The 26,251-nt window shown below is 42.4% G+C and overlaps 1 protein-coding gene across 2 annotated transcripts in view; it reads left to right on the top strand.

Annotated features, from left to right (window-relative positions):
• Positions 1–26,251, top strand: part of SLC35F3 (solute carrier family 35 member F3) — a 161,599-nt gene that overhangs the window by 116,521 nt on the left and 18,827 nt on the right. The window lies entirely within an intron of this gene.

The raw sequence follows: 26,251 nt of genomic DNA, 5'->3' as shown, positions 1-26,251 counted from the left end.
CACGGAAAGCCCTGAGTGCCCGTCCTCTGTGAGAGGCTGAGGATGCTCTGGCTGCTTGAAGGACTGCCTCTCACTGAGCACTCCCTCAGCTCTGCTCTGCTCCTTTTGGCCTGAAAGGTGTCTGGGACAGATGGGATGACTCAGCCATCAAGATGTCCCATGTCAGAGAGCTTCCCTGATACGTGGAAGGATGTGAACAACCTTTTCCCCTTCTGTTACACAGTGGGGCTCATAGACTTTTAATGAAGTAACTCAGAAAAGTAAACAGTAAGAAGTACACATTTCTCAGCTCCCAGCTGCGCAGCAGCAAGGTGGAAACTTACTACAAGAAAAATCTAAGAAACCAGGTTACTCAGGAAATGCCCTGCCTCAGATGATTAGGGCTAAGAAATTTTACTGCTTAGCCATCATTACAGTTTCTTCATATTTTAAATAATGTGGGGGCTGCAGATAATGGATATGACCATTCACTGCAGGTTCTAGAGCAGGATGCAGTAGTTCTAAAAGCATTTTCCTAAGTGCCATGTTTCCTGAGCTTCAGTCTTTAGGTTGTATTTGTTCACGGCAAATACAGAGATAAGAGGAGTATGGAGGTTACAGAAAGCTACAGCTTAATCTAAAACCAGCAACAAATGCTAACCTAAAAGCAAATACCTTTTTGTTTCTTTGGTTTTAAGTATTTTTCTTCCCAGCTGCTCTCAGATAATGTTTTAAATACTGCTTAATTCTGGGGTGAGTGGTTGTGGTTTGCCAGATCCCTGGGGTTAAAAACCCAGAGCACTGTACTCATTGCCGCGGTAAATTGATACAGTTGGTAATTTCATGTCTTTCATTAATTAAATGAGGACTCAATTGAAGAGCAGGTGCAAGCCTGTTTGGGATGCAGGGGGACATCATTAGCAGTAGGCTTGCCCAGGCTTCATAAAGAGTGCATGTTTGTGTGTCTGACACAAGCAGACTGAATAGGGTTAACTTAGAGAGGTTTTTCTGGGTGTAAGGGAAGATGTGTGCCTTTGGAGATGCAGCTGTGGCTCCCAGCTTTGCTGCAGATTTGTTTTGTGGTTTGGAGCAAGTCACTGCAGACCTCTGATTTCTTTGTGCTCCCTATTCTTTTGGAGGAGCCAGTCCTTCAGGGAGGAGGGAGGGCTGCCCTTACCATGTGTTTACAGAGTGTCTGCCTCAGCATGTCCCCTGTCTCCGCTGAGGCCTTTTGGTGGTGCTGCACCAAGAGTTGCTGTGAAATTATTTACTGTTCTTCTGCTTGCTCCATTGCAGCTGAGATGTCTCATGCGTATACGTCAGTAAACCCGAGCATTACAGTCCAGCCTCCCCTCCTACTTATTCCTTTTTTTTTCCATGTTATATATGTGTGCAAATATATAGAGAAAGAGATACATAGGGACTTTGCAGCTGCATATGAGGTATCACCATCCTCAGGAAAGGTTGCTGTCCAGGCAGGGTTGGACGTGTTAGGGAGACATTTCACAGACCTCTGGGTAGTTAAAAGAAGACAATTCTGACCTAGAACTGTAAAGAAGCTGGCATAATCACTTTCTACTTCTTTTATCCTTCACTTTCATCTATATTTTACATCTTATCTGAGCTCTCTGGCAGGAATTTGGAACAAGATAAGTTGAAAGGCAATAGTGGGAAAAGGTGGAAATATGATGTCTAAGTCACCTTAGCAGTAAAGTAGAAAAGGAAAGGGTTCTCAGAGCTTGCCTACACCGACTGCTAAAATCCACAGGTACCTAATGTTTTTTGGCAACAAAGATCCCCTAGGACACCTGCCCATCCACCTCAGCAGGACTGGGCTGCTCAGCCTCCCCTCCCCCTGGCACAGGCAGTGCTTTCACACCAGCCCTTCCCGAGGGCACTGGAGCCAGCACATGTGCTTTGGGTACCTCCCTGTACAGTTAGAGGGCATGTAAAAACAGCAGCCCCAGGAAAAATACCCAAAATACGCAAAAGGGGGATCATAAAATGTAGCAACAGTGAATAGTTGTATAGTCCCTTCTGCACAGATTATATGATTTATTACAGTTTTTAAATTCATGTTGTATTATACCAGTGTGTATGCTATGCTGTAAATATGTGAATTTTTATGCTTTGTAGTCTCACAAGAAGAACATACCTGTCATGGACATAAATCAGTTTTTAGCTGGTTTATGACAGAAAATCAGATGTTTTTTTCCCTTTTTTTAGCATGTATAATAGTAGTAAATTTGCCACCAAAATTCTGTAGGGGCACATTGAATGTTAGAGCAGGTTTATTCAGTTTCTTTATCAGATATTGACTATTAGGCCATATTGTAAAGTATCAAGGACTTATGATTGAACCATATTGCATGGTAAGGAACTTGCTGTTTTAGCTGAAGTAGCTTTAGACTATCAGCATGAGCATACCATGGGGAGAGTCACTCTTCATAGCAAACCAGAACTCATGCATGCACTTCCAACTGGTCTATACTCCCTGAGCAGCTCCATCAAATGCTGCCAGGGTTGTGCCCAAGTGTAGACGGCTCAAGTGCAGACTTCTCCCATGGTTGCCACCAAGGATGTCATGGTGCAGGACTTGTGTGCATGGAAGTGATACAGAGAGCTCTGGAAGGCCAGGGAAGAGCATGCCAGCATCACTCTCCTACTTCTTGTGCAAGTGGTCACTAGCTTAAAATAAAATTACTGTAACTAAATTATTATTCATTTCAACCATTGTCCAGTCCAGAAATAGCAGATGTAATGATTTGTGCACCTAATGCATCATTTAAGAGTACTTCGTACTTTTTGCTTCCAAACTGCTTTATAAAATGACACATTTAATCTGATGAGCTATCCTCCATCATATCTACATTATTAATTTATGAGGTAACATAAATTAAAAGCACTAGGACTTAAAACTCCCTGGCTACATGAAAGATTAAATTAAAATCTCTGCAAGATATTGCTTAGCTTTGTGTATCTCTACACACCTTTTATAAAGATTCACCCTCCGTGTTCCAGCTGGGAGAAATAATAGAGGGTTTTGTTCACATTTTAGAAAAATACCTCAGAATGCTTGTTTATTTTGATGGTGTAGTCTTATCTAATGACTTTTTTGAGAAGGAAAGGAAAGGACTTTCAAGAATGATTTGCAGGATTATTTATTTATTTATAATTTAGATCTTGATTTTTTATTTCATAAAAATTTAGGACTAAACACCAGAATCTAGAACTAAATCTCTTCTGAAACCTTGAATGCACCAGATGTGTTGGGTGAATGAAAGGATCATCACAGTGCAGTCCCTGCACTGATCTGCAATATTTGAACATGTTTTAGAATGTTCTTTTTCACTGATTCAGAGTTTTGTCTCTATATTGCCCCCAAATTATCCGCCACTAGTCTTCACTAGAATTTGAAGTTTTTTCTTTGAAAATACAGAAAAGGTTACAGGTAACACTGAACTATTGTTGTGTCTTTGAAACTGAATCAAAATACTGGTGCAACAATGGTAGAGAATGAGCGTAGTAGATTTCACTTACTCTGACATACCAACACTGACTTCACAAAAGTCACTTTTGATCTACATGCCCTTGGGCTCAGAATCGACATTTGGTTTTTCAGGGGCTGCAGAGTTTCAGTGCCATAGCTTCACTTGAGGTCCAGGAGAATGTGGGCCAGTTTCTAAATGTGTTTCAGAGGTATTTCTGCTATGATGCAAAAGATGAGACACTCTCCATCACCCCCAGTAGTACAAGGAGTTGAGACCATTAGTTTGATCCTGACTCATATGAAGTGCAGTGCACTGCACCTTGGGTACTGCCCTCCTTTTCTGCAGCAGGCAGAGAACCCCACTGGTAACCAAACCCCTGGCAATGATGAAGCTCTAAGGGGGAAGAAGGTCAGAGCCATTTGGCATGACTGGATGCTGTTCTACTATCGATTTTTCAGTGGTTTGTGTTTGTGAGTCTCTCTTACCTAGCAGCATTAAAATGTTGCAGTGTGGTTAACTTTTGGCATCCTGCTGATTTATATTACTACTTAGATGGGAGCTTCGCCACCAGAGCAGACAGCATTAAGAGAGTCATAAATAAGCTGTGGAGGCATCAAGACATGACAAATGCAAGTGTTTTTAGCAAATGTCATCCAATGAAGCATGTTTTCTTTCAAAAAACTTCAGTTTATAAATGCTATTTGTCTAATTCAGAACATTATCCTTAAAATAATACCTATTTACTTTGTGCTCCTCAAAATAAAATCACTTTACATTTCAAGTTCACATTAGCTTCTTGGGGAAAATAAAAATAAAAATAATAATAATAAAAAAACAACCAAGAAACAAAATAAACCATTGAAATTAAAAGATAAAGCATCTGATTCTTACCCGAGTTTGACAGAGACCAGTTAGGAGTAACTCCAGATTAAATCAGTTTGATGTCTACAGCAAGAGATCAATCTGATCTCTACAGTTGTCTGTCACCTTTTTGCTTGGTATCAAAACAATTAATTAAAAGAAGATGTGGATATTGTACAAGAGGTTTATGATACTTGTAGTCATCTTTATCTCTCCTACAGATATCTGAGAGGTGCTGGAGGTGTTGTGTTATTGATGGACCACTGTATCACTTCTCTGACTGTTTTCAGTGAATATGCACTTTTCTGCCAGAAGTCCTGGCTGAAGACAAGGCCAAATTGCACAAAGAGCAAGCAGCAGTAGTAGTGAGGCCTTCTGCTGGAGCAGCATGGCGTTTGTGGTAGTGGCGGTGCTGGTGGGCGCGTGTCCAGTGTCCAGCCTGCTGTCCCTAGGGATCAAGCTTGGTCGTGGAGCATCCATTTGGGCTTAGCTCAGCTGAAGCCCAAGCCACAGAGCTCAGGGTGATGCTGTTGTTAACTTTTGTTTCTCAAGTCAAGTATTACCACTTCCTGATGAAACCTGCAGTAGCTGCTGTTTCTTGCCTTTTGAAGAGGAAAGTGTGTCCCCATTGGAGGTGGGATTGGTGTGCTGTCACCCCACAGGGGTTCTGGAGGTGCCTTCTTGCTGCTGCCTTGACATAATACAGCTATGCTGTTCTATGGCCAGATGATTGCATGAGTTGTGGTTTCAGCTGCTTCTTTGGGGAGACTTGTTTTCTTTGGTGATTAATGTCAGGGTCTCTTGGTCTTTATGCCCCCTGAAAGAAAATTTTCTCAGCCATGTCTCAAAAATATGCTCTACAGGCTGCCTCTTCCTGAGAAAATAACAGCTCCAGAGTTTTTCTAGAGGAGTTTCCTGTTCACATCAGTCTCTTCTGAAGACAGTACTAGGGGTTGGATTAGGGGGAAATGTGACGCAGCTGGCTTCTCAGTGTCATGCTGCATATTCCAGCACTGCCAGCTTGGAGCTGAATGTCTGGTTTCCCCACAGAATTCTGAGGGAGAGCAAAACAGAAACACAAATGTGAGGCATGTAAGGTAACACAGCAAGAAGGGGGGAGGAGAAAGAGAAAAGGCTGTGGTCAAACTGGCTACTAGTTGAAGCCCTCCACCATCCCAGATTTAGGCACCTAACTAGAATTGAGATACTGCTCCTCTCTATGTCTTCCATTGAAAAGCTTATAAAACTGCTCCTGGACCATGGTGAAGGTGATAGTTTTTCCCTCCTTCAAGTGCATGCTATGGAGCTTGGTACCCGCATCAGACTCTTGATGTGAGTGGCTGGCAGAAAGCCACAAAATTAATGGCCCAGTCCTATCCTCTCTGGAGGTAACTCTCACAATGGTAAGCCTGCATGGTGGGCCCTGGAACATAAGGTGGCATTTATATGCTTACCTCGCTTTCTAAATCTCCTGGAAATACCTTTGAGAGATTTCTTTTAAAATTCTGTTTGACTAATTTGCTAATTCCTTCTATTCAGGTAGCTAACACTGTCTATGAGAACTCATGTTTTAGCTTTTGTGAGAAAATGGTCATGGGTTCTTCTTTAGGATACCAGTCCTTTCTAATTTAACCTCACAGATTATACTTGGAGTTTGCATTTGTTTTTCAGACCATGATGTTCTGAAAAGAGCTAAATATTTGTGTCCTGTGAAAAGCTTTCCCTTAATCTGAAAAGCCTTCATCTCTTGCAAATCACCTCCTCTTGGCTTTTGGACTTCAGTGAAGTGCTAATTGAGAATACAAATTGGTTACTGCCTGATCAGGACAGACCCACATTCTTTAATCTTGAGCCTGGTTTGCAAAATCCTTCCAAGGATGATTGAATTAAATAATGTCCTGTAATTTTGTCTTGTTGTTCCATTACTTTTGTCTCGTCTGCTGTGGCTTGAACAGATGTTTCAAAATAATTATATTATCTGCCTCCTATGAGGTAACAGTGCTTGAGGCAGGGACTAGAAGGAGAAGTAATTGTTCTTGTTACCTGCAGACAGGGCATGTGCTATGAAACAATGTATTTATGTAATGGCTTTTGCTTGGAAAAAAATGTTGTGTCTTGCAGCAGTGAATGATCTCTCTCTGGTCAGTAGTTAAACTGCATTTCATTAACACTGCCTCTGGTTAGTTAAGCAAGCTGCCCATCTCCCACACTGCTAGGGCTTTTCTCAGGAGACCTCAAGAGCAAATCTGCCTCTGCGGGTCCCGCCCAAGATGATCTGACCTCTCTGCACTCACTGAGACCATGGGACAAAAGCAAGCCAGGCTGAAGGGACCTCAGGTCACCTCCTCCCTTTCCTGCCTCCAGGCATGACCTGCACACACAGACAGAAAAGTAGCTGTGTTTCATGGCTCGCAAAGGGAAAAAAAAGGACTGGGAGAAGAGTGTGAGATCGTGTTTACTGCACAGAGGAAGAAGCAGAAAGCTGAGGTGAGCATGGATTTGCTGGTTTTCTAATCATCATAACATGGAAGAAGGTTTCACAGGTGGCCTTTTTGCCAAATGTTGTTTACCTTGGTCACCACGCCAAGTACCTTGACCCCCAGTGCACAAACTCATTGAATGGGGACTGTCCTAGATAGATTCTCCATGATGTTTACAGCAGCAATAAAAATAACAACAAAACCCAGGAAGGAGTGATAAGGATTTCTGCTTTTGTTTTTTTCCAGCCCAGATCTGTGTCAAAATACCTTGAAGGCATCTACCTTTAAAGCTGCTTTAAAAAAGGAAAGTGCATGTATGGCAACAGACGTTGTAGCTATAATTAACAGCTCTCAATAAAGACGGATGATACAGTGAGAAGTGTTGGAGGCTGACAGTACTACAGAAGTGGAAAAAACCTATTTGTCCAGCTGCCTAGTGGTTATGGCCTGTGTCCAGATTTCCCAGGATTGTTTGTGTTTGTATGAAAAGGCAGCCTCATATAAATGCACATGTACCTGGCTGAGGATCCTGTTCAGTCCAGGTCTCCAGAAGTTGGCCACCCTTGCTTGCTAGATGAAGCTATAAGTGGTAAAAAGGGACAAATAGCCAAAGGTGGAGGTTGGCAGTAACAGAGGTATGTGAACAGGGCATCATATACTGAAAAACCCTACAATGTTGTCTGTGAACATCCATGGGGGCTTTTAGAGGGAAATAATGTTAAGGTATGAGCTGATGGGCAGACAGGTTCATATATGTGTTCACACACTCATATATAACCATTTTGTGTTTTCCAGACTAAAATACCTTTCCGAATAGTAGCTTTTTGCCAGAGAATCCGATTCAAAAATGGGGAAGGCAAACAATATATGGGTTTGTTTCCTTGTTCACCTACTTTGGCTTACAGTTAGTGAAGACTGCTTCTCCTCATCCTGGCTGTAGAAAAGGAAAAAACCCTCCTGTTGGTTTGTTTGCCAGTCCTTGGGGTCAGGGCTACAACTCAGCGAGTTTAAAGAAAAGAGTCTAATTTACTTTGTGGCTTCATGGTCATTGCCATATCATTTGGCTCTCTTGGCTAAGCAAGCCTACACTAAGTCTCCTGTGGCTGCCTCATCTGTTCCCTGTTCCTCATATCTCTGACAGAGCTCCTCCCCACCTAGAGTTGGTGCTGGTTACTTTTGGTTTGTTTATTTACAAATTGTGTTCCTTCTCTTTGGAGCTGGGAGCTGTTTACCCATTTCCTGAAGCTGTTCGTTTCACAAGCAGTTAGAGACTGCTGCAATGTTCCCTTCATATCTTCAAAAACCTTCCACTGCCTGAGTGAAATATTCAGATTCCCACTGGGGGAGTGGGCCTCTGGAAGCCTTATGTGAAGGATGGCATCCCCCATCTCTTTCAGCATCCTCAGCTGTTAAGCGTCAGGGATCTCAAGTCCATTCAGGCACCCGAGTGTCCCTTCAGCAACAGAGTATTATTAACCTTCGTGTAGTACATTGCTAAAATGAGGTACCTTGGATGGTATGAATCCAGGTCCATTTGCTAGAGACTCTATGTCTTTTTCCTCTACATCATCTGGCATCTGGCCTTGCGTTGCATCTGAAAAAAATGTTTTGCTTCACCAAAATACTGCATTTTTTTAACGTTATTCTCTTCACTGTATATATTATAGAGGCTAGCCAGGCCAACTGAAAATTTTATTTTGCCTTTTCTGCACTGGAACTGCAGCTTTCTTCACTAGTCTGGCTTACTATACCTTCAGCTGGAGTATATATAGATTTCCAAGTACAGAAAGATAATTCTTCCGATATGAAAACCTCCTATTCAACAGGACAATAGAAAATAGCAAGAATTTCACCTCTGCTTTCAATACCTCAGAAGACTGACTGGAAGAAAAATAAAACCACAGCTCTGTAATGTTGTGTGATATTTCTTCCATCTAACAAGTGATGGTCTTGTTAGACCATCTCACCGTGATCCCTGAACACCAGGTCATAGATTCATGTCATTCTAGCTGCTGGGGACCTGGGGAGGCAGCTCTAGTCCAACCTGCTCAGTGCAGAGCCACATCATATCTACCTTTTAATTTTGTTAATGATTAGTGGTCTGCAGACCCTGAATGAGGCATAACTGTTATTAAATTTAGGTGTGCTTTATTGCATCTTTTATTGTGCTGTCTCTAGGATATCCCAAAATTACACATACCAGAACATATTGCCGTGAATGTGCCCGTTCTAATTCTGCTTGCCACTTTCTGCCAGAGGCTTCTTAAATATTTTTCTGTCCTCAGGCAAAGAGATGTTGATTCAAACAAGGAGCATTTGATTTACTTTTTATTAACCTTGAAATTTAAAAAGAAATTGTATTAAGCCACTAAAATGAGAGCTTAACTTTTATTTAATAATCAGATTTTCCCCTAGCATTTTCAGTATTTAATGGAGTTCTCTATATTAAATGTGATGGGTACAGGCAGCATTTGACCCTATCTAGAATAATTCCACTGAGCCCCATGACAGAATGCTGATTTCATCACAGAATGGCAGAGATCTTAAAGATCATCTAGTTCCAACTCCTCCGCCATGGGCAGGGACACCTCCTGCTAGACCAGATTGCTCAAAGACACATTCAGCCTAACCTTAAACACTTCCAGGGATGTGTCACAGATTCTCTGGACACCCTGTTCTAGTGTCTCACCACCCTCACAGCAACTAATTTCTTCCTAATTTCTATCAGAAAGTGTCTGGCTGAGTGAATATTAAAAATATCAAGTTAATAACTATTTAGATGTATTTCGTCTTGAAGAGGGGAAGTCAGGTTTTGACCAGCCAGAAATTCACCCAGAAATTCACCTCCACATTATTTTTTTCAAGTGTCTTTTGATTCTGGAGAAGTGAAATAGAAAAACTTACTGTTGAAAAATTGTGTGCCAGAAGAGGATATAGTGACATACAGACACCTGATCAGCTGATTTTTGTTAATATGTATGCAGACCTGCCTTTGCTCATGAAATTTTTAACAATTAAGGCCAACCATCTGAAAGTCTTAACAGCATTTAACAAAGAGCTCTATTGATTTCGTAGGTTTTCCAGACAATTTACAAAACCATGCTCTTTTGTAGTTCCGGATAGATTCTGTGCCATAATTTTCCACTTTACCAAGTTCCACGTGGATTTTTTTAGCAGAGATGTACTCTTGATCATGTAAGACATGTATGATAAAGATCAGCTAACCCATGGATTGAGGAAGGTGAGGAAAGAGCTAAGTGACATCAAGCAGCATAAGGGAGGTATTTGAAACAAGGAAGGTGGTTTATCTCAGTGTGCTATTGAGCTGTCAGGGGTCTGAAAAACAAGAAGAACCTCAAAGAGTGGTTAGTGCATGCTTGAGAATCAGAGATGGTGGGCCAAATGTTGTGTGTTGTGGAAGCAGAGTGCATGAGCTCTGCTGAAATGTAGCATTTGCATGAGTGATAGTGCTTATGGCTTCTCTATGAGCTAAGTGGGCTCAAAAAATCCTGTGTCATTTCAGTGGACAGTTTGCTTCTTATAGCATTGCTCATGTATAGGGTCCTGTGGGCTGGTTGCTGGCTCTTAGCATGGGATATACCAGGTTTGGCTTGGTTTGGCTCAGCAGTCAAACCAAGAGGTCACTCAGAGCCACCTAGGGGAAGATATAATCATACTACCAAGAGTTATTTCATATGCTTACAGATTTGTTTCTTAACAAGAATAAATGTGCAACTAAAATTTGCCAAACAGCTAAAGATAGCTTCTTGCAGTCTTTTCAAAAGTAGGCAGTGAATTGGCTTTAGTTTCAGGTGAACAGGAGTCATAATGAGGAAATTGCTCTTGAAAATTGTGCCAATTATATGTATAGTTAATTATGGACTTTACTTTTGGCTGGCAAGTTGCACACTAACTTGTCTGCTGCTTTATATTTCTTGAGCTTTGCTTTGTTTTAAGGATTAAAACAAAACAAAACAAAAAACAGCTGGCTTCCTGGATGTGTTTGCTGCAAGAAACCAGACACAAGTAGTTTCGAGAAACAAGTGTGTTTCCTCCATAGCAATTGTGCTAAAAACAAACTGTTCTCTTTGTCAGTGTGGCTTCAGACACTTTCCACTATTATGCTGCTGGTATCTGGAGTCTCAAAAAGCTTTTGTCTAGCTCAGAACAGTAAATAATCACAGGTTTTGGGGACATGTAAAAACATCTCATTAGGGATATTTGAGAGATGACAAAGTCTTATTATCAATCTCATGTCATGATCTGAGTGTGCAACAACAAATTATCCTCCCTCAAGTAACTCAGCTACCAAAGGCTATAGATGGGTTTGTCTTCAGAAAAAAAGCTCAGCTTTTACAAGCCTTTGGGCTAACAGCCATGACCATGCAGTTCTTCCACATGAAGCATGCTGATGGCATCTACTAGATGTTGTGCAGCTGACAGGAAAAAGATGCAATAGTTCATTAGTTTTTTCATTCCCTTTAATTCAGACATTTTCAAAAGGAATGGCACTGAAAGCTTTGTAGTACTGAAGGTGCATAATAATGGGATCAAAATTGCCCATCTGCGCTAAGGCAAGATAATTGCCTAGGCGTGTTCACATTTGCAGAAGAGATTTTGAATAATAAATGTTTATAAAGCCCTTCTGTCATCATGTTATCCAATCCTCACCCGTGAGCCAAACTTTCAGTTCATTTATACTCTTTTCAAACCAAAAATATCTGACGTTGGCACAGCTCTGGTGAAGATGAGAATCTGGACTAGTGTAAGTTACCTGAAACTGTCTTCCAGCTCCCCAGCAACAATTTAGGAACCAAATGGAAAGAGAATAATCAGCAAACCCTGGTGATTCCTTGCTAGTGTTATTTTCTGTATCTTTAATAATTAATTTGAATAATTACTAGAATTTAGGAGTGCCAGTGCTGATTTTCAGTGATGCTGAATGGCACTCCTTCCTGAGGAGCAAAGCTTGTCGAAGAGTCAGAGCCACAAAAAGGCTGACATGTGTCCCATCCTGCAAACAGCCCTAAACATCTATGTGTGGCTTCCAGCAGACATTTCCTCCTCCTTAGGAGCCTCTCTTCTCTGCCAGAGGTAAGGCATAAGCAGATCCATCCCCACAGGCACAGACAGGCTGAAGATACAGTGGCACTGGCAGCAGCAGGTGAGATGCAAGCCATCTTAATTTGGCTTCTCATGGCTGATCTAACCTGCTCCAGCAGATAAGCTCCTTAGCACACACTCAACTCACCCAAGCCTTTGAGCACAGTACCTCCATGCTCGACAAAGTGCAGACAGCTGAAAGACTTGTCCTGGTTTAAGTGCATGCTTACCTGGTCAATCCCTCCTCCACAGGGACTCGGTTTATAGCCACCTCTGTGTTCTGATGCTCTCCCCTTTTCTGGCAATTAAAGATGTAAACAGCACTGACTAGACAGGATTAGTTAATGCAGCTTTGTTTCTTCTTTGAGAATGAATTAATTGATTTTTCCATTAGACTTGGTACAAATCATGCTGGTGTCCCCGTAGTCCTCAGTGTGCCTGAGTGATTCCCGATAGCTTTGTTACAGTCTTCACAACGCATCTCATGCCTCTCCCCTGCTCACGCTGAGTTGTTCATTCCAGACCACCACTACACAACAAACAAGAGCAGGTGATTTGCAGTGAGATGGAAAATGTGTCCAGCTGAATGCCAGGTTCATCTGCTTTCTGCCACTGCATGCCACTGGTCTTTCTGCTTGAACAGGAACTGTCATTCCTGCTGTGGGATCCCTTCAACAAAATAGCCACCTGCCTCCCCCATGACCAGCTAGCTGTGCAGCTCTTCAGCTCATCCTTGGTGTTGTAGTGAGATTTCAGCAGGCTGAACCTCCTGGGTAACCCCAACATGGCCATGGCAAAGCTGACCAGCTCTCCAGCACTAGGAAGGTTGCCAGCAACCGTAGGAGATAACTAAGCTGGTGTCCCCTGCTACTTGGAGCCCTGTGCCTCTCAGAGTGCTTTGCTCACCTGCCATAGTGAGGTGCTTTAGATCCCTTCCCTGCAGTAGCGGGGGCCTGCCAGAGGAGCAGCACCCTCGCTGCTAGGGATCCAGCAGAGAGAGTAGGGTAGCAAAACAGGCATTGCCTCTGCCAGGTTTCTGAACAGATAGCTGAAACCACATTGCTACTTTTGTCACTCTTCCTGGGAAACAATCTGTAAAGAAAGTCAGACTGAAATTAGTAACAATATGAACTGCTGTTCAGTACATTTTTCTGTCTTTCAAGGGCTTAAGCTTATTGAGAAACCTCCCTTTCTCTCAGTTTCATCACAGCGCATTAAGTTTTGAGAAAGGGCTGAGTTCAAACACTGAAGCTCTTTATTCTAGTTGTGTAGGTGCAGTATTGATAGAGCCAAATTTAGCAGATTCCCTAGTGCACATTTACAGTAAAATGAGCCAGATTTTGTGTTAGGTACCTTGGGGGTAGAGGGGGAAGGGAATGACAGCTAAGGATATCACAGGGCACTGTGACTCTGAATGACTCTGTTGCTGAGATTTAGTGAGGCATCAGGATATTTTGGGTAGCATTTTTGAGGTTCTGCTGCTGGATTTTCCATTCTTGCTGAAGTCTGTGGCAGAACTGTAAAGATTCAGTTGGAAGTAGTAGTGAACTAGTAGTAAAAGCTGTTGGAAATGTCTCCTTGTGGTGTTGTACATATGTGTGTATGTATGTACATGTGTATGCAGGCACCATTTGATATCAGCTACATGCTGAGCCCCTTTATCCTGCAAGAACAGGGATTTCCCAGGGAGGTAACAGGCTCTTTTACTTTTGACAGTCTTCACAGAACATCCTGCAGATCAGGAGCTCTCCTGTAAACTGCAAACTGTTGAAAGGAAAGTGAAGCCACAGATTTTGTGCTTTCTACCTCAAGGATCAATGTAGGGTCATGCTCTTGAACGGGGTGGAAAAATTCCCTTGTGCAACAAGTATCTTGCCCTGGGGGTCTGGATAGAAAAGCACAGTCTCCAAGATCAGGCCCGAGCTTGTTTGCTGAGGGAGCTGGCACCTGCCTTCCCACAGCAGGAAAAGGCTGCTCATTCTCAAGCATCTGCCTGCAAAGCACTATCTGGTGCTGCACCCAAAGCCCCTTCCTCCCTGCCTGCAGACAGAGCTGAAGCCCCAGGAAGAGGACAAGGAATCCCCAGCACTCACCTACCTACAAACCTTCCAAAAGAGAAAACTCTCCTTCAGAAAATGTTTTTGACTCTCTCCTGGACTGAAATCCCACCATGGCTGATGCCCTGTGTGAGAGACACTGTACTTAACCTTCCTACATCTATTTTAAGATCCAAATTGATCACCCATAATTCCTTTTGAAGTCTATGGGTAGTGACAATCTTCAGCCCACTGAAAAAGTCTCAGTGCATTAGTACCTGACTATGAATTGATGTTTTTAATTTGGTATGATCCTCCTAGGATTTCAGTGTGAAGGTGGCGTAGTCAAGTCATTTTTTGCAGATTGCTCATTTGTGCTATCTGTGGATTATTTGTCAAATTCTTTTTGTATTATCTTGATGAGAAATTTAATCAATCTCACCAACACCAAACCATTTGTGTCTGTTGGTTTAGTTTTTAGGATGATTTATGTATACATTAAGTGTGATTGCGAGCCATTTCCTAACACATGTAAACCTCAATTGATAAAGATCTCTGGGGATGCTCTAAGTTGCAATATCAGCCTCACATAAAACGCAATTACCCCATTCTGGCAGTAAACATGAGTAAAACTGGATATGCGGAGTTACTAAAATAATAGTTTATTTGTTATTCCACAAATTATAGTCAGTGAAAACTCCCTTCTAAGAATGCATTGGTCACATACCCTAAAATTGGTATATTCATCCTTGTTACATATGCTATTGATAATGAAGAGAAAAGGCTAAATATATTTTTACTGAACAACCATAGCAATAAAATAAAATTCATATCAAAGAGCAAGCATTATTAGATAGCTTAATCTTTTACTATGTATTTTGAAGATATTATTCCATGTTTTCTTTTCGGACAGTTGACATTGTTTGCTTCCATCTCCTATATAATCTTGAAGCTGCCTGCTCATCCTCTCTCACATGCTGGGATTATTTTAGTTTATGGCTCAGCCCACCTACCAACTATTTCAGCTCCTGAGATGCAGTGAGCTAATTAACGCATCTGTCATCTTACATGTTCTTCAGATGCCATAAGCAATAAGGAGACTTAGCCTTAATCTTGGATGTCTAACTTTTTCTCCCAGGCTCAGGGCTCTATGGCTTGACTCAAGCCATACGCATTTTCATTGCTGAACAGTTCATTCAGGTATTTTTGTTCTCTATTGACTTCTAATTCCCTTCCTCTCCTAGAGACATGCTATATTAAATCTCCATTATCTAAGCCCATGCCTGCTTTTCCTAGCGCACACAGTCATGCAAGTATCACTATTGCTTAATATTTGTATGAAATTAGCATCCAGGAAATCCTGATCTGGACCAGCTTGTGCTAGGTGCTTTTTCAGCAGGGAAAAAAACCACAGCACCTGTGCCACAGAGTTTGCGATCAAGGTTGAAGCACATATCTGCTAAAACCTGCCATTTTTCATTTAACTGGCAAGGGCTGACTTCTTCGGCTGCTGCTCAGCAACCTGTGGAGGGGCTTTGGTCCCACAGGACTTGCCAAGGGAAGACCATGTCCAGAGAAGGGCAACAAAGCTGGGGAAGAGTCTCAAGCACCAATCTCATAAGGAGCAGCTGAGGGAGCTGGGGTCATTTAGCCTGGGGAAAAGGAGGTTTAGGGGAGGACCTTATCACTCTCTACAAGTACCTGAAAGGTTGTAGTGAGGTGATGTCAGTCTCTTCTCCCAGCTGACAAGTGACAGAAGGAAATGAAATGGCTTTAAGTTGTGCCAGAGGAGGTTTAGGTCAGATATTAGGAAAAATTTCTTCATGGAAAGGATTGTCAAACACTGGAACAGGCTGCCCAGAGAAGAGGTGGAGTCACCATTCCTGGAAGTATTCAAAAACTATGTGCCTGTGGCACTTGAGGACGTGGTTTATTTGTGAACATGGCAATGGTGCTAAATTGATGGTTTGATTTGGTAATCTGAGAGGCCTTTTTTGACCTTCGTGATTCTGTGATTCTTTGACTCTAAGGCTGGACAGAAGGATGGGGACATCGGGGAGATGCTTTTCTCATCTCTTCATGGACCTCACAATGAACCTAAGTAACACAACATGTGATGCAGTAGCAGAACCTGGCAGGTGAACAGGAAGGGAAATAATTACAAACATCCTCGTAGATGCAAATAACCCCAGGATTTTCAAAGGGCCCAGTTCCTCTTCTGCCTGAGATCTGCTTTCTGCCAACATAATGCCTCAATCTCCCCCAGTTCATGTCAGAATGTGACATGGTGTCCAGATCTTACTAATGACAGGAAGTCCTATGTGAGAAGCAGGCAAATGACGAGTCTCACTGCAAAGCTCCCCCAGAAAGCTTGCAACAGTGAGCTCAGCCAGGCTGGGCTGGCTTAACCAAAAGCAGTTTAGGAAATAAAAGGTTGAAAGAAATCTCAGAGCCTTAGAAAGACGTAAGCATGTTTTTCCAGATAAAGCCAACAAGCTATTTGGTTAAATTAATCTATGTCTGAACTTAAACTGAGGTAAGTGCTTACAGATATGTAGGCTGTGATAAATCCCCAGCAGTAATTCTGTTAAATTTTTCAACACCCCCTGCTATGCATGTGTAAGGATTTACAGGCACACTGAAACAGGCCGGCTAACTGTGCTTGTCTCCTCTGCTTTTAACCACTCTCAGAACAGCACTGTGCCTCCTCCTCTCATGCTTTCTGCTATAAACCCAACCATTTTAATTTCCCAGGCAATCCACTGTAGATGGCTGCAATTGCACTAACCATAACTACAACCAAAGGGTATCTGATCCAAATTATGTAGCACATTCTGATGTTGGCCTCTGGAGCCCCAGATCTGGGAGAGGGCCAGAAAAGCCATTTTATAATTATAGTCTGTCACAGACCTTAAAAATTTGTTATTAAAATGAAGACAGAGCAGGCACACCCACAGGGCAGGCATTAATCTTGGCTAGATAAGGTCCAATTCTCCCCTAGGTGGCAAGCTGCAAGGTTTCAGCAGGAGCTGGCTCCTGCTGCAAGGACACCCTGTGCTTCCTTCTCCCATAGTGCTTTTACCCTGTAATAGCAGGGAACAGATTTTTCACTGCTCTCTGTGCAGCTGCTCTGGAAATAGTGTGATGCTGGAAGCAAGGATCACAAGGTCATTTTCCAAAATGAAGGAAGGAATAAGCATGTCACAGGAGTAGAAGGTAGAAGACAAATGAGCCCGGTAATTTTGTATCTGGCAAATACTTGGCTCTCCTCACTGCAGCTCAGCTCTCAGAACCAACAAGCAGGAAGGAGGCCCCTTGCACAGCCCGTCCAGTCTCACTCAGAAAACCACAGTCCCTGTTCTCCCTCTACCCATGAAATCCAAGAAGATGCCATAAACTGCAGCTGTGTGTCACAAAGCTAATTCATTTTAGCCAAAAGTGAGTGCTATAAGAATGGATATGCTGCATGCTTCACTGATGTAGATTAGAAGGAGCTTTACTCCTCTAGTTATAAATAGTCAAAGAACAGAAATTACTTTTGTGACTTTAAATCAGGTTGTAGTACATGAGGGTCTTCCCTAATATTCTTACATTTTATTTTAGAATTCTGTCATAAAAGGATGTTCATGGTATCTTTGCATCTAAATCTAAGAAAGCTCTTTAACAGGCTCTATTCCAGACATTTTATTAAAGCCATTACCAGATGCACATCAAAATGTAATAGCACAGAAGCAGATAACAGCCAGAACATTTCCAGCATGAAATGCATGATCTATTCCGATTAAGGGAAATCCATGTTAGAAGTTGTCATTTCCATTTGACATTTTCAAATGTCACAGTCATATTTCTGAAACAAATCCAGATACCGTGTTTCTGAGTCACTTCAAGTTTACTGTCATCAGTCAGTCTCTGCTGCTTGAAAGCAAGTCTTTGCAAGTCTTCCAGGAGCTCTTGCTAGACAGTGTACCTTCACCCTGAATAATCTGTATTTTTCCTCTACCTGCTCTGGTAATTCCCAACGGGTAATGATACTGTTTTCTCTCCAGAGATGTAGTCTTAGCGAATCCAAATCACCCTGCACCATCACAACATGCCGTATGGATGGTTTCTTGTCACAGGAAAAAATCCCAAATTTGTCAGACCAAGCACCCTCCTAGATGGTGGCAAAGTCCTAGCTAATCTGTGCAGATAATCAGGAGCTTACAGCAACGATTCATAAAGGCAATAGAGAAGTACTTTGGCTCTGTACTTATACCTGAGTGGTTCAGACTGCTTTAACTAATGAAACTTTAATTAATTTTCACTGCTCCTGAGCTGCTGGGAGCTACACTTAAGTGTTACAGGCTGAGTGAAGGTACATAGTTAATGCATCCAAGGTGGGTTAAGCAGGAGAGCAGGAAGAGAAAGACAAGAAAGTGGCAGCTTGTCCTGGGGGACAGGTTTCTTCACATGTGCCATGTCCCTGGTGCCTCTGCCATCAGCAGCTGGACACAGGCTGGTAATTTTTGTGGAGTCCAGGTCCATCTCTTCAGCGGCACCTCTGAGTGAAGCCTCACTGACACAGATTGGGCAGAGAAGGAAGGGACAGTTGATGCTGTATAAGTCTTTCAGTAATTTTGTTCCCAAAAAGACAAGTATGGCATTTGGACCAGCAGATGCGTTTTCTAGTTTATTACCACAGGAGTTCTGCATCATGTGCCAAAAGGTTCCTATGTTATTACCATTACCAATAAGGGCTCCTTTCTGGTTTTCAGCCGTTCTCAAAGTAAATGGGTATGTTCAGCAATGACAGGGTTGAAATCCTCATTTGTGGGCTCACAGCCAAGATCAGGATGGTGCCAGTGATTGTATGCCAGCAAGGCACTAGCTCGCTCCTGCTCAGGGCAGTTTGCAAAGTGCTTCTCTGAACAGAATTTTTTCTTTGCACTGAGGTTCACACAAAGCAGAGCCAAAAGAAACCATTTAGTAGGCAATAAAAATATAAAATAAAAAGAACAAGTACATAAAAAATGTCACTAGGAAGGAGAGCAGTGTGTGCTGTAACAGCCTTATCTAAACCACACTGACATTCCCCCCACACATGCAGAGCAATGACAAGATGCAACTGCTTTGTATTTCCTACTTCAATGGCATCAGACTCTTGCCAAAGACTTTTGGTGCTTCACCACCTCTTATCATGTAAGAGGAAAACCTTAAAAATATAAATAATTTCATATAAATAATATAACATTTTAAAACACACAGATGAGCGCACTGAAGCATCCTATCTGTGGAATGCTTCGGACTCTAAACAAATTTCTGCCTGGCCTCTGAAGAACAGCTGTGTATTCCATCCAAACACATAAATAATAACGGTTAGCATCCTGTTCAGTGGGACTCTCCTGGTTTCCAGCAATTTTAGTCACAAGCACTATTTAACTCCACCGTCTCAAATTCAAGTCTTTTTTTTTTTTAAATATGGCAAATCTGCAACTACCTTAAGTATCCCCCGTCATGGTTCTCATTTCCAGGGACTTCAAATAGATCTCATTTTCTTATAACCTCTAAGCAGTGTAATCACCTCAGTGCCATAATCCTTTTGCTTACTTATAGAATTAATTAATTTCTATCTAATCTCTTTTCTTATGTTTCTTCTCTGTTCTTTTTAATATCACACTTGCTTTACTCCATTCTGAATGAAGCAATGAAGGGTAATTAGGCATTTATGTTACTACTTTTGGTCTAAGGAGGATGTTGGCTGAAAAGTCCAGAGTGGGACATTGACAGCAGCTGGAAGAAAAGTCAGCACCAAAGGGGGCTGCTCTAATAGCCAACAGTGGAGGCACAAGGGTGACCCACTCATGTGCCACTCCACACTTCCAGTAGGAACCAGGAAGGCAAATAAAGCTACACCATTCAGGTATTCAAATGAGCTTGAGACTTAATAGCCATGGCAGCTGACATCTGCTTTAGTGACCTGATCCACCTGGTGCAACAATACGCGCACCAGGGGCATTGCAGCTCTTTGGATCTGAGGTGTGTGTTTACTGTTTCTCCTGGTTCTGGACCCTAGGTTCACACCAGCATCATCAGGCAAGGCTCTGATGGAGTTTGTCATTCCTGACACTGCTGGAGGACATCTGCATCGGTCGCTGTCTGTGGAGTGCTTCGTAGCTCTCCTGTGTCAGTGGCCACATGCAGAGAAGATGGCAGGGCATGTGGCTGCTAATGGCAGACCTCAGGAGATAGCCTTTCTACCCTGTGCTTTTCCAGCCCACAGGTAGCCCTTTCTCCCATGCAAATGACACGTCTCTTAAGGAGAGAACCCGTTGTAGTTTCCTTGGAATTGGAGGCTGCTGGCTTGAACAGAGGAGGAAAGGCAAGGGTTACCTACTTCCACAATTCTGAAATGTCAAGGGCTTTTCACCTGGGGTGTCCGGGGAGTTTCAAGGAGCTGATGGAAGGAGCTGGAAATTTTCTGAGCTGCAAAAGTAGGCACAAATCCTGTTCCTCAAACTGTTCTGCAGTAGCTCAGCTTCCTCTCTGGAGGGAGGATCTATCACAAAAATCAGTATCCTGCTCACTTCTTTGGAGTGTATAAAGGAGAAAAATTCACAGACTGCAGATTTATGGATCATGAAACTGATTCAGCTTCTGAACCATGTAAGAATGAGTGGCCCATCAGTCCATAAGCATAAAAAGAGCTTGGGAGAATTATGAAGATGCTGACCCTTCAGAATGCAAGAAGATTGAAAGACAACCATGTCTTATTTATCCTGTAGACCTGCCTCTCATGCTCAGAAAGAAAATTAAGTTGATTCTCTGTACACTTGTGTCTTGAGAAGAGTCTTCAGAGAAGATTTTGCATTTATATAGGATCCTCATATAATACTGCATATAATTTTACAGATTCCTTTATAATTCTGAAAAATAGGGAGGAGAACATTCCTTAGAGACAAAGCTTCTGAACGGGCATGTGCATGATCAGGTTTATTATTTGTTTTTAATATTTCCTCCACAGGTTTTATTTATGAAGATAACTATAAAATATACTGTAAGGCTATGGAGGGTAATATTCCCCTCCCTCTCTTCAAGGAAGTACCTTCTTGGCTGTGAAGCTTGGGTCAGCAGTGCCTTTTATGCAGCCACATAGAAAAGTTGTTAAGGGATGATATAAAGGGTCATTATTAGACTTTGCTTTCTAGGATGCATTCTGAAATTTTAAAATAAATCTTATTCTGAATGGATGACAGGCAAAATCCAAGAGCATACAGAGGTGAGAAATGAAAATAAAACCACCTTTCAAGTACAATGCAATCTGGGCTATTTTTTTATTACAATTTTCTGCTGATTTTGTTAACTTCCATTATTTTCCACTATAGACTTAGTTGATATTCATTAGGAATTCAAAAAATAAATTTCACTTAAATTGTTCAAATAAAAAAATTTCAAAACTTATTTCAGAATTTTTCTAAGTTTTTTTGTTAACCTGTACCCTTCTTCAGAAGCTTCTGATTCAGTGAATGGGCATCTTATTTCACTGAAAATTTAATGAAAATAAACATGTACAACTTTTCAACCAACATTTGTAAAACAGTATTGTAGAGGAGATGTTACCCTGAGAAATCCAAACCACACAAGTTCCTGCAGCTCTTCACTGGAGTTATCGCTGCCTAATCCTTCATGAGTACATTCTCTTGGCGTTTCAGCTACTATGGCTCCATTTCTGTGCTATCCAGTCCTTTAAAAATACAGTATGTGTCAGTATTTTTTAATTTGCGTGTTTACTGTTCAAGCAACAAAGTGCTTACATGGGGAAGGGGAAAATTTCATGTTTCCCTTGGACAGCAGGAAATTGATTTCAAGCCATTCTCAGTTATTGTATGCCATTTGAGAGACCCTAATGTTCCAGTAGAAGAGATGAAAGCCATTCAATTTCTGTTACATATTGCTCCTGTTTTGCCATTTATAATAAGGTGTTACACAAATTTAATGTAACTAGCAATGTCAATGTTTTTGAAGGATTAGCCTTTTGGGAAAAAGGTTAAAATAAGTAAAGCTGCTTAAAAATCTCAATCTCAGAAGCAATGGACATCATATTTTTTAAAACACCTCCCTTTTGGCTCCAAACTCATTAGCTGTACCCGTTCACCTCATGTGACTGCCCAATTTCTCAGTCTTTCACAGGCCGCTTTTCAAAGATTGCTGTGCCCTAAAAGGTGCTGTTCAATCAGGCTCTCTGGGATGAGGGTAGATACCATCACAGTCTTGAGACCTTCTCACTCCACTTCCATAGTCCCCTCCTTGCTCTGCTGCTGTGTGCAAGATTGGGATGACTTTGCTGAAGAACAGAAAGTAAGGGAGTACAGGGCAGAGAGTGCTCTGGTTTTGTGTTAAATGGACATCAGCAGTGCAACTAAAAAGGCAAACAAACTTCAAACAGAAAAGATTCACCTGTTCTTGAGAGGAGGTACTCTAAAAATGAGCACAAATGCAAGCATTTAGAAAAGATTATTTCCTTTCTATATCCCGTTTACTTAATGCATCTAGGGGCAATTTGTGCATTGTAAGTGTCAGCTCCTCCGTTATGTCAGCAAACTCTCAGCTTTCTTCTTTGTATAACTTTGTTTCTTTTCATAGACTAGCTGCCAAGTTAATGGTGTTTCTTTTGGTATCTCCTGACTCACGTGCCTTCCTGTATCCCCAGCATTCTGTCGTAGTGCTGAACAATTACTACTTAGGCTATGAAGTTGATTGGTTTATGCACTTGGCCCAAGGCTGGCAGTGCCAGCAGCAAGGGCTAGCAGGGCTTTGTCCAGCTGGAGCCAAATCTCCACACAAAGTCTCTCTGACAATCCACAGGCATAAAGGTGCAGATTAAATACGTGTGTGAGGGTGTATATATGTGTTTCAGTAACAGCTGTCTCAGGGTGTTTGCATAGCCAGTTTTATCACTGAGATATTTCTCTCCTCTTTGTTTTGCCTCTTATCTTATTCCTTCTCCCAAGACACAGCAGCACTGTTCGCACTCCTATCAGCACCATACTTCTGTATCAGCACTTCTGTGCTCTCACAGAAGCCAAGACAGCAACTACTGGAAAAGCATTTTATTCTTGCATACTTTTTGGTCTGCCTATGCCAACCACTACAAAAATCTAATTTGCAGAAGGCCAGCTGAACATTTTCTCCTAAAAGTTTTATTCTGACTATTCCAAAAAGTACGAAGTGGTTCAGGTCACAGCTGAAGAGGACAAGCTGGATATAAATCACATCAGGCCATGCTTAAGATATCCACAAGCAATTGCTGCACAGTTTCAGTGTCTGCAGGCCTTTCACACCCAGAACATCCACTGACGTCAATGGAAATTTTGGATGATGATGGAGAGCAGTGATGATGTTGACTCCGGCAGTCAAAGCCTTGAGAGTCTAATGTTTAGGTTTTCTCTGCCTCAGTTTGTATATGCTGTCCCTCACCACACGCCGAACGCCGCACAAATGCTTGACTGCATTTACCTCAACACAGCCCTGGGAAATAACAGCGGGCCTGTACCCTCACACCCCAGTGCCAAGGGGGGACAGGCTGGCTGGTGGACTTGTCCAATCTCTCGCTGAAAATTTGTGATAAACCATCACTATGGACCTCAAATTCAGCCTACTGATGCCCTTTCCAAGTGCTTTCCATAGAAGGCTTTCCATGATTTTCATCTTTTTAGTAAATGAAGTACTGAAGCATTGCATAAAGTGCCCCTCCAAACTGCTGGGACCTGCAGGGAATTGCCTAATCCACTTGGGTTACATTAAAAATAATGTAGGCTTGTGGTTCAGGTTTCCTTCCAAAAAACAGTTTGATTAATTAACCTTTTAAAGGCCAACATTAGCAAACCCACTCGTACTGGGCCATTCAGGACACAGTTTAGTTGTGACTTTGGTGCCAGTTCATCTCCCAAGCCACCCAAAACACAGCCCCTGCTCCTGAGTGCAACATCCACCTGCAGTGGGCAAGGAAAAAAGGCTCTGAAGCAGATCTTCTGACAGCTGGGATGCCCTTCTCCAGAGCTGGGGTGTGCTCCCCCAGCTGGGCCCAGGTGGCTGAGGAGGCTGGTGATGCTGAGGAGCTGTGGTGCTGTGCTGTACACCGCACTGTGCTGCTCCCTGTCCAGCAGAAGCTGCACCTGCAGGGGTGAGAGGCCTTCCCTTCAGACAGGCAGAGCCCAGGGTTTTTTCTAGTTGCAGCTGCAGAGGATAAAAGTGAGGAGCAAGAGCCTTTAGGGGAATGGTCCCTCTGGAGACCCAGCAGCCCCAGGCCACTTCCATGTGACTAGTGCAGTGGGAGATCCTCAGGAAGGTCTGAATTCATCAGCACTAAGTTGCTGCAAGCAGTCAGCATCCTGTTTTGGAGAATGGCAGCAGTCATTAGGTGCATGGTACAAGCAGGAGCATTCCTGGGGTTTAGGAATTAAGGACATCTGCTCAGCAGCCAATCTCCTGGGATGAAAATACCTGCAAGTGCCTGCAACACCTGGCTGTGCCAGCATGCTCCTGAACTGGGCATTCCTTGTCCTTGTTGCTCCTTGATGAACCCAGGAGAAGGAAGAGATGCAGAGTTTAACTAGCAATCGTCATCTTCAAATTTTATGGCCAGCCATAGTCACTGCACAAATAGGATTTAAAGAATCAGTGTGACATTTGCTTTGGGCAAGAAGGCTGTTTTAAGAGAATTACAAAGCCCTGTTATGAATTCCCTATTTCATTCTTGGGCATTTTTGAACTCTTGAGTAAATGCTGTCTGATGATGTGGTGCTGCTCATTTTCTCAGCTTGCTCTGTAGCTCCCTAAGGACTGTCATTAGCTTCCATACAGATCATTAACTGCTCCTCACACCCTGCCGTGGCTGCCTCTGCCTGCCTGTACACGGTGCTGTTGGAGGTGACAGTCCTTTGCCTGTACTCCATTTGGGCATGGTGGGGGGTCCTGGCATACTCTGCATCACACCCCACTGTGCAAATGGGTCAGTTCCCTCCAGCTCATCTTCCAGCCCCATCTCAAACACCAGCAGGAACTGTCCCTCTGCTTGCACTGTGGGCATGCTAGTAACCCCCAAGAACCTTTCAGGCTTTCATTCCCCTCCTGCCCCTTTCAGCTTCAGGCACTGCTGCTGTGGAGGGGAGTGTGCAGTGTGAGTACCTCCTGGCCTCTGCTCTGGTGGGCTCTAACAAAGATTTGAGGCCAATCCTGAGTGCTTCACCAGATCAAGTCTAGGGTTACATTTCTCATGGGCTCAGAAAAAAGGTGCTCCACAAAGCAATCTTGAGTGTAACTAAAAAGCTCATTTCTGTGTTCAAGTGTGATGCCTGCTTGGTCTGTGGGTGTTTGGAGCTTGCACATAGCAACAGTTTTACATTTTATTTGTATAATGCCAGTTGTCTAAAAGAGCATAAAGTACTTCAGGCTCTGGGTACCTCTGGGGTCTAAAGGCAGAAAATGTTGGATAATTCATTATAATTTCAGCTGCCTGACTGTTGAAGGTATCATGTCACATTAAAAGCTTCTTCTTGCCAGGAATACTTGCTGCATTTTCCAAAATGTGGTTCAGTCTTGTTCTTTTAAAGCTTTTTAATTTAAATGTTAGTTTAAACAGTCTCTCATTAAGGTTTCTGAGTCTGTTCTAAGACTTCTCTTGAAAATGTGTATTCAGGTGGTTTGTAAGATTTGTATTATTTGCTTCTTTTGGAGCCAATCTGGTCTATTATGTAAATCCATAACTAAACATTTCCTGGGACCATCTATTGTGCAAATGCCTTGTATGGCATGTGTGCAGTGCTGAGCAAAACCAATTGCTTCTGTCTCTCTATTTCAGAGAAGGTCAGTTTGTGGATTTTTTATTTCTTTTTTTTTTTTTTCTTTAATTTAAAAGAAAACAATCTTCTCATTCCATTGCCTATCAGAATTTATTTTCTGCAAATGAGCTGGAAACTCCCGGAACTGATAAAAGTTTAAAGGCAGAACACCAGCCCCGAACTAAGTGTAGAAAGAAGTAATCAAGTCAGTCGCAGGCGCAGACATTTAAAAGTGACAGCTGGATGCTTGATTGGCTTCTGTGGTAATTTTTCGCATTTAATAATGTGCTTACAGAAAAATATGCATGTGACGATGGGCATTAAAAAGCCATTAGAGTATTTTAGATAAGCCACCCTTTGTATCTGTCTCCAGAAACCAGTGCTGTCACTGGGGCTGATGTTACCTCCGGGGCTGCAGTGCTGCCATTCCTGTTAGGAAGGGTATAACGAGACTGAAGGGCCAGGGTTTGCAGCCCTAGTTCAGT

The sequence above is a fragment of the Anomalospiza imberbis genome, chromosome 3 (assembly GCF_031753505.1).
Source record: "Anomalospiza imberbis isolate Cuckoo-Finch-1a 21T00152 chromosome 3, ASM3175350v1, whole genome shotgun sequence".
Classification (NCBI taxonomy): domain Eukaryota; kingdom Metazoa; phylum Chordata; class Aves; order Passeriformes; family Viduidae; genus Anomalospiza; species Anomalospiza imberbis.
Note: the sequence above shows the minus strand (reverse complement) of the source record. Positions and strands in the feature narration are given on the sequence as shown.